A 12143-nucleotide genomic window follows, 5' to 3' on the forward strand; every position below is an offset into this window, starting at 1 on the left:
CTTAAAAAGGAAAACTCAGTTTTAAAACAAAAGGAAAACATTTTAGAAGAAAAGGTAAAAAATTTAGACTTGAATGTTTCTACTCTTAAAGAGAGTGAAGACAATCTTTCAAAAGAAAATGCTTTCTTAAAAACTGATTTATCAAATATTTCAAAGAAATTTTCAATAGGGTCCGAAAAACTTGAAAAAGTCCTTTCAATCCAAAGACCTTACTTTAATAAGTCGGGTCTAGGTATGACAGATGAAACAATCCCTTTGATTGATTTTCCAAAAGTAAAAGAAAGAATTAAGAAAAGACCATCGAGAGAGGCTTATAAAAATCATTTCAAAAGAGTTTTTGTAAAGCCCGTAGGTCGAAATGCTTTAAGGTGTTCTAAGTGTAACAATGTCGGGATCATTTTGAAAAAGAGTGTCCTATGGTTTGGAAGCTTTGTGAAGAGAGTATGGCTTAATAATGCTTATCCTACTAACACGAAAGGACCCAAGAAAATTTGGGTACCAAAGAAAGCTTGAGACTCTTTTTTTGAATGCGGTCTCTGTCAAAAAGAAGGTAAAGTGGTATCTTGACAGCGGATGCTCAAGACACATGACAGAGACTCGAGTGTTTCATAAAGCTTATTAAAGTGAATGGTGGAAAAGTTTCATTCGGAGGAAATAGCAAAGGAAGTATTGTGGGATTCGGAATTGCGAAAATTGGAAATCTCACAATAAGCAATGTCTCTCTAGTGGAAGGACTCAACTACAATCTACTCAGCATTAGCCAATTGTGTGATATCTGGTTACAAGATCTTCTTTCAAGAAGGCATATGTTCTGGAATTAGCAAAGATTCGACTCGAGTCTTTCATGGGTCGAAGGCATGGAAACATCTACCTCCTTGATGTAAAGCCAAATGAAGAACAATGCTTAATTTCAATTCAAGATGAAGCAATTCTATGGCATAGAAAGCTTGGCCATATCAACAAGAAGCAATTAGCCAAAATCTCTTCAAAGCAGCTTGTTCGAGGTCTACCTAAACCGCCATACCAAAAGTCGACTTATGTACTCCATGCATTCGGGAAAGCGAGTAAGAAATTCATTTAAACAAATAAATCATGTATCTACTAATCATGTAATACGATTTGCTTCATATGGATCTCTTCGGACCAACAAGAACCCAGAGCATTGGAGGTAAGAAATATTGTCTAGTAATTGTAGATGATTACTCTCGTTTTACCCGGGTATATTTTCTTGCAAACAAATCGAAACCTTTTCGTACTTTGAAAAGTTTGCTAAAAAGGTTCAAAATGAAAAAGGATGTGCTATTTCTAGTATAAGAACAGATCATGGAAGTGAATTTGAAAATCAAGATTTTACGAGATTTTGTGATAAATCTGGTGTTAATCACATGTTTTCCTCTCCGTATACTCCGAGCAAAATGGAGTTGTGGAAAGAAAGAATAGATCTCTTCAAGAAATGGCTAGAACACTTTTAATTGAAAGTAAAATTTCTTCACGATTTTGGGCTGAAGTCTGTTTCAAGCGCTTGCTATATTATAAATAGAGTCTTTTTAAGACCTATTCTTGATAAAACCCCCTATGAATTGTTCAAAGGTAAGAAGCCTATTGTTTCATACTTTCATGTGTTCGGTTGCAAATGCTTTATTTTGAAAAATGCAAATGATCGAGTTGGTAAGTTTGAAGAAAGATCAGATGAAGGCATCTTCCTTGGATATTCTACATCAAGCAAAGCCTACGAGTCTACAACAAAAAAAAAGCCAGTCTGTGGAAGAATCAATGAATGTCAAATTCCAAGACTCAGTGCAAGATAAATCTAGCCAGACTCAAGACGAAGAGACCGAATCCGCTCTAGATCTTCAAATGTCTACATCTCAAGAAGCATCTCAGATTCTGGAAGTCCATCATCAAGACGCTCATGGAGAATCAAATAAAGAAAGAGATCATCAACCCGGTAACCGGAAGCACAAATCCAGTCATCCCAAAGATCTTATTATTGGCGAACTTAATGAAGGAATCCGCACTGAGATCAAAAAGGCATGAAGAATCTAGTCTTTGTGGCTCTCATCTCTCGAAATTGAACCAAAAAGCATAGAAGAAGCTTTATCTGATGAAAGCTGGATCGAAGCTATGCAAGAAGAGCTTAGACAGTTCATCATCAATGATGTCTGGGAATTGACATCTAAACCAAAAGGTAAAACTGTTATTGGAACCAAATGGGTATTCAGGAACAAAATGAACGAAAAAAAAGGAAAAGTCGTACGAAACAAAGCAAGACTCGTGGCCAAAGGGTATACGCAAGAAGAAGGAATAGACTATGACGAGACTTACGCACCCGTTGCAAGGTTAGAAGCTATTCGTCTATTACTTGCGTTTGCTTGTTACAAAAATTTCAGGTTATTCCAAATGGACGTCAAAAGTGCTTTCCTAAATGGATTTATCCATGAGGAAGTTTATGTGGAACAACCGCCTGGATTTGAAGACCCAAAGAAGCCAGACTCAGTCTTCAGACTGAAAAAGGCTCTGTATGGTCTAAAGCAAGCACCTCGAGCTTGGTACGACAGATTAAGTAAGTTTTTATTACAAAATGGTTTTGTCAAAGGTAAAGTAGATACTACTTTGTTTATCAAAAAGGAAAACAAAAACTTTTTACTTGTTCAAATATATGTTGATGACATTATTTTTGGATCTTCTAATGAAAGTCTTTGCAAGAAATTTTCTAAGTCTATGCGGGATGAATTTGAAATGAGTATGATGGGAGAATTAACATTCTTTCTTGGACTCCAAGTGAAACAAATGAAGGAAGGAACTTTCATCCATCAAGAAAAATATGCGAATGATCTTGTCAAAAGGTTTGGATTGGAAAAATGCAAAAAGATCGACATACCAATGTCATGTTCTCAGAAGATAGACAAGGATGAAGAAGGGAAGAAAGTAGATCAAAAGCTGTACGGGAGCATGATCGGTTCACTTCTTTATCTTACGCTTCTAGACCCGATATTTTGTTTAGTGTTTGTGCTAGGTTTCAATCAGATCCTAGAGAATCACATCTCATTGCCGTGAAACGAATTATCAAATACGTTGCTTCATCTTCAAGCATCGGTCTTTGGTATCCAAAGAGGGGAGACTTTAATCTTCTAGGATACTCAGATGCAGATCTGGCCGGTTGCAGAGTCGATAGAAAGAGCACTTCTGGAACTTGTCAACTACTTGGAAACAGAACGGTGTCTTGGTTTTCGAGGAAGCAAAGCACTGTAGCTCTTTCAACGACAGAAGCAGAGTATGTAGCTCTTGGAAGCTGCTGTTCGCAAATTCTATGGATAAAACAACAGCTACAAGACTTTGGCATTGAAGACTCATGCACAGAAATCAGATGTGACAACACCAGTGCTATAAATCTCACCAAAAATCCAATCCTTCATTCAAGAGCAAAGCATATTGAGATTCGACATCACTTTATTAGAGATCATATTCAAAATGGAGAAATCTCGATTCAATTTGTTGATTCAAAAGTCAACTAGCGAGACATATTCACAAAGCCTTTGGAGAAGAATCGTTTGACTTTATCCGCTCAAGACTCAACATTTTGAAGCTTGAAGAAGTTAAAGTCTAGAGACTCACCAACTCTAAGACTCTGATCTCTTAGACTCTAAGTCCTGAGACTCAGACATTTGTGGATAAAGACTGTAAGTTGTATTTCATCTAAAAGGTACTAATTGTCATTTAGTCAAAAAGGTACGATCTTTTGTTTAATAATTTTGGCAGTTATCGATTTTGAAAAGAAGTAATCGTTCACTTTCCTTGCACCGATTGAACTTCCTTTTTCAAAAACTGAGTTATATATATATAGTTTTTTCCTTTCCCCAATTTTCAAAACCCTAAAAAGCACTCTCCTCTCGATACTGTTTCTACTCTTTGTTCATCGTCGAGAAAGTGGTCATTTTTCTTGGGAAAGCAAGTGAAGGAATCCTCCAATAGACAAAGAAAGATGTCGTCTTCGAGGAAATCATCAAGAATCGCAAACAGGGGACCACAAAGAATGAAGAAGGGACCGACTCATTTCGATCTTACTGAGGAAGAAGACTTATCCGGTCGGCCGACAAAGTCCGATTCGCTCTCCTCCACGTCATTCAGCATCTCCCGCCCCACAAAGTGCAAGTCATAATCTGGAAGAAGAGATAATCGAGGATGCCGACCCAAGAAGAGTTCAAAAGCCCTCCTTTTGTATAAACTTTATTGTGCATTGAAAAGCACAGTACTCCATTGAACTATATAGATGACTTCCTTAAGGACAAAAATTATGGGAATGAGTATCTTTTCTGAAGAAAATGGAGGAATGGGGAATTGCCCCAAAAGGAAAAGCAGAGGAAGCACTTGCGAACATTCCAAGAGATCCTCGTATGCCAGGACAAAATCTGATTGACGCGAATGATGATGACAAAATGTTCCTTGAATTTGAACCTAGAATGGGTGTGGCGGCAAAGGCGAAAGGAAATCGGATGGATTTGTTTAAATCCAAGGATCAAGAAAAAGTGTATTGATCTGTTGAAAAGAGGGGTAATCAACCCTAGAAGTGTCGATTTTGACTTCCGGATTCCATCAACTTGAACCTAAGAGAGAAGTTGAATTTGCTTCAACTTGAGACTTTCTGCTCTGACTCTACAAACGGGTATGATCATCTGACTGCTTATTTCTAGTCAAATCTTAGCTTTTTGGATGCGAATAGAATTTCATTCAGTGTTCGAGACAAAGTCTATGTGGTAGATGTGAATATGTTGGCGGACATAGTTGGAGTTGAACGGGGACGCTATCTCCCAATCAAAGTCTCACCGCTCGAACTACTGGATCTTGTCAAAGATAGGGATGTAGATAAGAAAATTATCTATTCCAGGATGAATGCCATCAACATTGTGCTTCACAAGATTGTGATCAATTGTCTCAGACCTAAGTCTACTTCAAAGACTTCTGTGTCTCTTTCTGAAGCAAAGTTGATGTATGCGATCAACTCAGGACGGAAGTTCTCTCTCCCGCACACTATTCTTTTCCATATGTACAGAACAGTGTCAAAAGACAAAGGACAATTGCCTTATCCTGGTCTGGTGACCAAGATCTTCAGACATCTGAATATTGAACTGCCACATACTTTTTGTGTTCGACCGTGTGATAAGATGGTGGTAGGGCTGAAAATGTTAATGAAGATGCGTCTGCAAGAACTCTCTAAGGCAATGGAGAAATTCAAAGTGAAATCTCCGGTCGATGCGCTTCAAAAGGAAAAGGAAAGAAGGCATTTAGTGCTTCTTCGAAAAAGAGGAAAAGAACTCTTATCCTCGGGAGGATGAGGATGAAGATGATGAAGATCCCTCTATTCCAAAGACGACAAGAACAAGACGTTCTGTGTCTTATTCGACAGAACTTCAGCAGAGCAGAGAAGAAGAAGAACAGAGAGAGAAGGAGAAAGAAGTTGAGGAAGAAGAAGAAGAAGTAAAAGAACAGTCTGCTGATAAATCTGGAGAGAAGGGAAATCAAGAGATTGATCATCACTCTTCCCCTTTCGATGTCCTAGAGATAGGGGAGTTAGCGAGCAAGAGAGGTCTCCACCTCATGCCGCTGAAGATCAAAGAAAATCTCCGGAAGACCCGAAGAAGTTCGGGTCTCTCAATTGCCTCGAAGAAGATGATACGACGATTCCAAATCTGCAAGACCGTTCGTAAGCGCCATCGTCGCACACACACCATCCGAGAAAGCCAATGCCGGTACACGACGGATGATTCGTAGATCTTCGTAGTATCATGAATATTCTTCGGAAATGCGTAACCAAATATATATTCTGGATTGTGAAATCCAAGCCTTGAAGCATCTTTGGACAAGCATCTTGCCTCTCTGGAAGATAAATACAAAGACCTCGCTCCGCAACTTCAAGCCAATGCCAAGAGAGAAGAGGTAGCTCATCTGCGAGAAGATCTAAAGAAGCTCGAAGGACTAGTCCAGTCCATTGGGGATTTCCAGATCGTGCGCATTCCCAAGCAGACATGACTCCTTTCTCACCCTCTTTTTAATGATGACAAAAAGGGGGAGAACCAATTTGAACAAACATTATTTTAAAACTTTATTTGACTTTTGTGTTTATGTTTATTTTTTAGTATGACTTGAGAACTTGAACTTGAGTGTTAGACTGAATTGGTTGTGGATTTTGATGCTTGACTGGTTGCATTTATATCAAGTATTGTTACATGGTATTACTCATGAAAGACTAACCAATTTTGTGGATGCAGAGTCTGGTTGTTTATTAATCTTTATGAGTTAGCCATATTGCTTGAGAAATGTTTTTGCAGGTCAAAGTTGTTCAAATCTTCAAGAAAGTTTTGTCACCATCAAAAAGGGGAGATTGTTGGAGAAATCTTTCCGTAATATTTTGAAGCTGACAAAACATTTCTATCATCTAAGTCCGGATATCGATAGTTAAAGTCTCAAGATTTTATAGTCTCATGACTTTGTTATCTCAAGACTCAAGACTCAAGACTCAAGACTCAAGACTCAAAATTATTCTCACCGACGGTCTTTCTAATCCAAGTGTTGAAGGAAATCCAAAGTCGAGGTTTATGATTGAGGATTTGATCCTATCCTCCTCGGGATAGATTCTTTGGTTGGATAATCATTTCGGATTCTTTAAATCTTATCTAAGATCGATTGAAGATCCGATGGTCGACGAAATAATCTTGGATTATTCTATTCTTGAAACCGAGATCCCGATTGTATGGGCGAACAGATTGATGGGCTATCATCGATTCCTTATATAGCTCGGATGATCTTCTTGATTGATTCCGTCCAACGGGTAGATTGGAGGAATTCCTTTGGTAAGTGCCAACGGCTATGATGGCATGAAGGAGTATAAAAGGAAGACGTTCTAGTTGTTTTAAGTGTGTGATCGATAGAAAAATTCCAGAGTCCGAAGATCCTTTGATTGTTAGTTGAGGCGAGCGAAATTGTATACCGAGAGTGTTTATACTTGGTGACGCCTTGAGCGAGTGTGGTAGATCATCTACACCTAGAAATCAAGGAAGATCAACACTGTAACAACTCTTTGATCATAGTGGAATCCAGCCAATCGGTCGGTGCGAGAAGAGTGGACGTAGGCTTGAATCAAGCCGAACCACTATAAACTGAGTGTTCAATTCTCTCTTTCCCTTACTCAGTCTTGTGATTGAATTTTTAACTGTTGCAAATTCTCTAATTGTTTAAAATATCGTGCAAACATCGAGAAATTATTGTGTATACCTATTCACCCCCCTCTAGGTACTCGTACTAGCTATCTCACCCTTCTCGGCCGATGGAATGTACGGTGGGCCAATAGAATCTAAGATCGCATTCGATGATTCAATGAACAATGTTCATTTGGCATATCGTAATCTGTATCATAAAATTAAGTACGCAGTGCGTACGTTCCTTGAAAACGATATTTCGAAGTCAACTATCCTTGAAAACGATATTTCGAAGTCAACTATCTGCACTTGTCTTGCTTCGCCGGCTAAAAATGCATCTTTAATTTTGATTTCATTGACTTGATCGCAATAATCGCCTCTTGACATATTTTTGCACAAGATATGGTCCTCTATATAACCCCAGGTTAATCTTCCTTTATAATTGTAACATAAATACCGTTCAGTTTCAGATATCTATACGGAATGACAATGGAATATGATATGCTTTGTAAGCTCTTCCTTGTCATCTCGACCATAGTGTCCGCTTCGGCCAAAGGCTACCGAAAACCCTACATAATCTACATGGACGAATCGGCATTGCCCGCTTCCTTCTCACGTCACCATGACTGGTACACATCGCTTCTGTCGTCCCTATCGTCGTCCCCTGACGATATTGATCCGACCCATCTCTACACATACAACCATGCCTTGAATGGATTTAGTGCAGTGCTGTCACAGTCCCAATTGGAGAAGCTGGAACAGGTTCCTGGTCATGTTGCATCGTATCCGGACACATTCGGAAACGCTCACACAACATATACTCCTAAGTTCCTTGGCCTGAACAGACAGAAAGGGCTCTGGCCAAGAGCCAAATTCGGTGACGGCGTGATCGTCGGCATAGTAGACACTGGGATATGGCCCGAGAGTGAGAGCTTCAAGGACGAGGGCATGTCCCCTGTGCCAGAGAGATGGCGCGGCTCTTGCGAGTCTGGGGTGGCGTTCAACTCGTCCAACTGCAACCAGAAGCTCATCGGAGCCCGGTCATTCAGCAAAGGATTGAAGCATCACGGCTTGAACATATCGACGACTGATGACTATGATTCCCCGAGGGATTTCTTCGGGCATGGGACCCACACGTCGTCCACAGCGGCCGGGAGCCCTGTGATGGATGCTAGCTACTTCGGCTATGCCAAAGGCTCGGCAACGGGTATCGCACCCGCTGCTAGGCTCGCGATGTACAAGGTGATATTCCAGACTGACGACAACGACTTGGCTGCGACGGACACCCTAGCAGGCATGGACCAAGCCATAGCGGACGGTGTCGATATATTGTCTCTATCGCTTGGATTTGACGAGACATCGTTCGACCAGAATCCAATCGCCGTGGGAGCTTTCGCAGCAATGGAGAGAGGAATCTTCGTTGCTTGTTCAGCAGGTAACGATGGCCCTCAAGGATACACGATGCTAAATGGAGCTCCGTGGCTAACGACTGTCGGCGCTGGAACCATATCGAGGGACTTTGCGGCCAATATAGTCCTCGGCAACGGAACCCTAACTGTTAGAGGATAATCCATCTTCCCGGAAGATCTGCTTATCTCAAGAGTTCCTCTATTCTTTGGCCGTGCCAACAGAAGCAAGGAAAACTGCAACAGTTACTCTCTCGATCCGAAGGATGTCGCTGGAAAGATAGTTTTCTGCGACTTTGTTAGTGAAGACTACGAAGTCAATACCCACGAAATCACCCGAGCCGGAGCTGCAGGTGCCATCTTCAGTTCTGGAGTTGGGGCTTTCCTCGAACCCGAAGACTTCAATATTCCGTTCGTGGCCGTCGTACCCGAAGATGGAGACAGAATCAAGGACTACTTGCTGAAGTCTGAGAATCCGACGGTCAGCATCAAGTTCTTGATAACCATTTTCGGGACCAAACCAGGTCCTCAGGTAGCATCGTTTTCGTCTCGAGGACCGGACCGTCAGGCCCCGTGGATCTTAAAGCCAGATATATTAGCTCCTGGAGTCGATATCTTGGCGGCATGGGCACCGAACCGAGCAATAGTGCGGGTAGGTCAGAGCTCCTTGCTTAGCAACTACGCGCTCTTATCGGGAACTTCCATGTCGGCTCCTCATGTCGCTGGAGTCGCTGCGCTGCTTAAATCGGCCCATCCAGATTGGAGCCCCGCTGCTATCCGATCGGCAATGATGACCACGGCTTACATTCTCGATAACACCAATGAAACCATCATCGACATGACCACCCGAGCTTCAGGAACGCCTCTTGATTTCGGAGCAGGACATATAGATCCGGAAAAGGCTTCAGATCCGGGTCTGATCTACGACATCGAACCCGAGGATTACGTCAATTTCCTCTGCGGAATGAACTATTCCGCCAATCAGATAAAGATCATAAGCAGGAGATTGAACTTCTCTTGCGCATCCGCGACCTATTGCCGATACTAAGTAGCAGTCAAAAATTTGTATCCATTTTTCATGATATTATGCATGGATCAGATATATCATGGCAAATTCTTCAGAAAAAATTCTGTCTTCCACAATGGAATCTGATAAGTGAGATTTTTTTACTCGGAGTAGAGCATAAACCTAAAAGAATTGAAAAAAGCCCATTCAGGAACAAGAAAATGACATCGTGATTCCTCTTAAAATGTAAAATGAAGAAAAAAGGATTCCAACAAAAAACTTTTCTACAGTTTAAGCTTATATCTTTGAAAAGGAGATGAGATCACTTCTTATGGACTCGTTGAGAATGATTCTGATCTAGTTCATGGCCTATTAGAAGTAGATGGCGCTCTGGTGGGATCCTCGCGGACAGAAAAAGATTACAGTCAGTTTGATAATGATCGAGTGACATTGCTTCTTCGTCGACATCAACTACCCTTCATTCATAGTCATCCTCAACAACACCAACACCACGAGCGCCACTTTCAAAAGAATCCTAACCAACGTGGCCGATGGGCCTGCAAGTTACCAGGCCACAGTGACAACTCCGTCGAGCATGAAGGCCACAGCAGAACCCTCGGAGCTGTGGTTCACTAGCAAGTACGACAGAGCCGAGTTCAACTTGACGGTAGAGATCTCTTTGGAAGGGTCGATTCCGAGGAGCAATTACATAGGTAACTCTGGTTACATCACTTGGAAGGAGATCAATGGAACTCACGTTGTGAGAAGTCCCATCGTCTCAGCTTATGCTCCCTAGCGAAGACAAGTTTTTTCAGCACGTTCTGGTGTTCCTTATTCAGTTTATCGAACATACAGAAGCTCTCAATAAAACTCTGCGTTTGTCTTTCTGTTATTTATTTTTGTGATCCCACATTTTCTCTTAAAGTTGCGACTATTCGACATGAAGTTTTTCCACGCTTCGTACCCTTTCGTGACAACCGCCCATTTGGTAACCGTCTTGATGGGAGCGGGATATAAAAAGGAACGTATGTTCATTTCTGACGGGTGATGACAAGGTCTAACATAAACTCTCATATTGGGAATACACCATCAGTACGTGAGGGAATTGGGTTAGTAGTGTGTCCCCAATTTTTTCTTTGATTTCAGGTTTTTCTAACGAACGTGAACAAGAACAATGGCTGGAGGTTTGTCTTTAATTGATTCTGGCTTCCGCATCATGAATTTTATGTCTTACATTTGGTATCAGAGCGTATTTAGTGCCTCTGCCTTGTTTTCTTGAATTTTTGGTGTATTTTCGGGCTTTTAGAACATGAACAGTAACTCGGAATTTTGAGGCCAAGAAAGAAAATCACAAATTCTGGGCAAAATCCGGCGACCCACCCCTCGAATTCGGACCCGTACGGTCGCACTGCCATGAGGAATATTAGCCATGAGTTATTTCGGCATATAAGTGTTCGCCGGAGGCTAATCGGGCAGTGGAAGTCGCAGTAGTTGAGGAATTGTGTTTTGGGAAATTTTCGTCTGATTTGGGGCTAATTTTTTCGTCATTTTTGCCAAAACTTGAACCCATGTGGTCGTGCCGGCATGCTCTTTAAAACCCATAATTTATTTCAGTCTTAGATGGGTTGCCGGAGGAGAAGCGACCGGCGAAACCGCGGCGGAACGGCGAAAAACGGCGAAGAAATCCGTTCTGGGCGAGAGGAAGAAGGCGCGTGGGGCCCACGCGCGTGCTGCGGTTGCAGGTGTGTGGATCCCACGCGCCACGCTCTCTCACGTACGCTCAACCGCTGCACGCTTGGGATTCACGCGCGCGGTAATTGCCTTGCACGCGCCTGCGCGCTGAACCACACACGTGCGGGGCACGCGCCCGCACGGATTTTGGCGCGTGCTCGGCACACGCTTGTCGTTTCCCACCCGTGGCTGTTTTTACATTTTTGCCCCAAATTTTTCATGTTTTTACAATCTTGCCCCTGGCCAATTTATTTATTTACTGTTATGTCCTTGATGTATTTATTTATTATGTCATTTCGTGCATTTTTATGAGTATTTTATGCATGAAATTAAATGTCGAATGGTCCATATATTTAATTAATTAGAGAGTGGCCACAGCATCTTTAATTAATTAAAATTATATATTAAAAGCCTCCGGATCATATTTAGAAATGGACATTGATTGTAATTAATTATATTAATATGATGAATTTTATCCCACAGGAATTTTCATTATATTAATGTGATTAATTAGGATGAAATATCATATTATTTTTCTTAATTTACCCACAGGGATTAAGAAAAGGCATATGATATGGTAGTTTCTTCATGAAGTAATTTTGAATCTATTTAAATTAAAAACTTAGCCCACGAGTAGTTTTTATGTTATGTGATTCATATTGTGACATGTTTACATTGGTAAAACATGATTTATTTATATTTGCCTCAAATTTTGTGACATAAGCATGATTATTTGATATGCAGTTTCGCAACTTGTGAATTTCTCTGAATTTAAGTTTAATGTTCCTATACTGAATGGTGAGAATT

The 12143-nt window shown here is 41.1% G+C and overlaps 1 pseudogene; it reads left to right on the forward strand.

Annotated features, from left to right (window-relative positions):
* Positions 1–7676: 7676 nt before the first annotated feature.
* On the forward strand, positions 7677–10479 carry LOC104455359 (annotated as a pseudogene).
* The last annotated feature ends 1664 nt before the right edge of the window (positions 10480–12143 follow it).

Source organism: Eucalyptus grandis, chromosome 6 (genome assembly GCF_016545825.1).
Source record: "Eucalyptus grandis isolate ANBG69807.140 chromosome 6, ASM1654582v1, whole genome shotgun sequence".
In the NCBI taxonomy this organism is placed as follows: Eukaryota; Viridiplantae; Streptophyta; class Magnoliopsida; order Myrtales; family Myrtaceae; genus Eucalyptus; species Eucalyptus grandis.